The sequence below is a fragment of the Crinia signifera genome, chromosome 5 (assembly GCF_055691185.1).
Source record: "Crinia signifera chromosome 5, ASM5569118v1, whole genome shotgun sequence".
NCBI classification, from domain to species: Eukaryota; Metazoa; Chordata; class Amphibia; order Anura; family Myobatrachidae; genus Crinia; species Crinia signifera.
In genome coordinates this window covers 185,064,548-185,066,144 of record NC_139221.1, presented here as the reverse complement: position 1 = coordinate 185,066,144, position 1,597 = coordinate 185,064,548, and the positions used below count along the sequence as shown (strand labels likewise).

Below are 1,597 nucleotides of genomic sequence, written 5' to 3'. Positions count from 1 at the left end.
ATTGATTTTATTGGTATGTATGTCATCTTGGAACTTTTCTCTGTTGGGACCTGACAGGTCTAATTAAGGGAGACACCTCGTGAGTCGATTACCCGGTATTCTGGAGAATAGGAGCTATCCCTCGATAAGGGGACCATTAAATTCTAAACACAAATATCAAATCCCTGAATCTTGGTAAAAATTGTATTCATCTGGCACATAGTATGATACCGATAGTAGTTGAAAAAATTAACCTATTTATTTTAAACGCTTAGGCGGACCACTAAATAAAAATCTATATCAGAGATTATAGGTTAATAGGGGTCATCCATACATTTTTAATGTTCTAATCGACTGTTTACTTATACAGACAGTTAATTTCCACTGAAAATATGTCTTACTAGTTCAACCAATTCCATACTGGAGATAATCATATAGGAGGAACTCTCCAACCACCCAAACCCTTAAAGGTATATTTCTAATTAAATTTGATAAGTTTGTAGCTAGGCCTTTATAAAGGCGATTACACTAAAATTATCTACAGTCATTGAATCTTTATATGTCCACAGCTACCAGGCTGCAAATTCACCGATATAACCTTTACAAGAAACTACGAGTTCTTGATCCAATATTGACCACTGGATGAGAGCTTTCCAATAAGAGTGTAAGTTCAGTGGTAGAGGGGCCCCATTGAAATTCACCATAATGAAAAGAACTGTCCCCTTAAACAATCTGGACTAACTAAACAAATGCACAGTGTAACAATATTCTAATAATAGTGTATTATCCCCATCAGGTATCTATCCATTCCTGGTTGGTGTTTTATCCCACATACGAGATTCGGGGAAATTGTTTCTAATAAGTTCGGTACGTCACCTTTGTGTTACTTATAACACACGATGAACATCGCAATATTTATATATTTTTTCCTTTCACCTATTTGTTCTTCACCTGTTCCTCCCTATTCGTGTAAACTTTTTAAATACTAATCGTTTTACTTAGTTGACCTTGCCAGTCTATTTTTAATCATGATTGTTTAAAAGTGGAGTCCATTGATGTTATATTATTGTAAAAATGTATGCACAGTCATCTATTCAAAGTGTTTATTTCTATGTTTATAGCAAACCCCTGATGAAGTCCCTTGCAGGGACGAAACGCGTTGGGAACATCTGTTTGCTAATGTGAAAAACTTTTTATGATCTGGAATATTCACCACTACTAAGTGGTTTTAAAGACCTTTTAATAAATATTTTCAAAGTTTTGGACTTTACTCTTATCCACGTTATTATTCATCAAAGGCTAATAGAGACCCAGTACTTAAAGGCATAAAAAAGGGCGCCAACTCACAACTGCTATCCATATTCTTCTTTCCCCCATCCAACAGGGGTTCTTGTGAGTACGGCAGCCAGAGTATAATATCAAACAAATAAGTGGCGCGAAACAAGTCTGTTCTCTATATATATATATATATATATATATATATATATATATATATATATATATATATATATATATATATATATATATATATATATATATATATATATATATATATATATATATATATATATATATATATATATATATATATTATATATGCAGCAGGAGGTGCGGCACT

The 1,597-nt window shown here is 32.7% G+C and overlaps 1 long non-coding RNA gene across 1 annotated transcript; it reads left to right on the top strand.

Moving 5' to 3' along the window:
* Positions 1 to 364: 364 nt before the first annotated feature.
* LOC146079611 (uncharacterized) lies at positions 365 to 1,316 on the top strand. The gene is made up of 3 exons (XR_014474645.1): positions 365 to 643; positions 776 to 846; positions 1,101 to 1,316. It is a non-coding gene; the product is annotated as an uncharacterized LOC146079611 (long non-coding RNA).
* Positions 1,317 to 1,597: the final 281 nt, after the last annotated feature.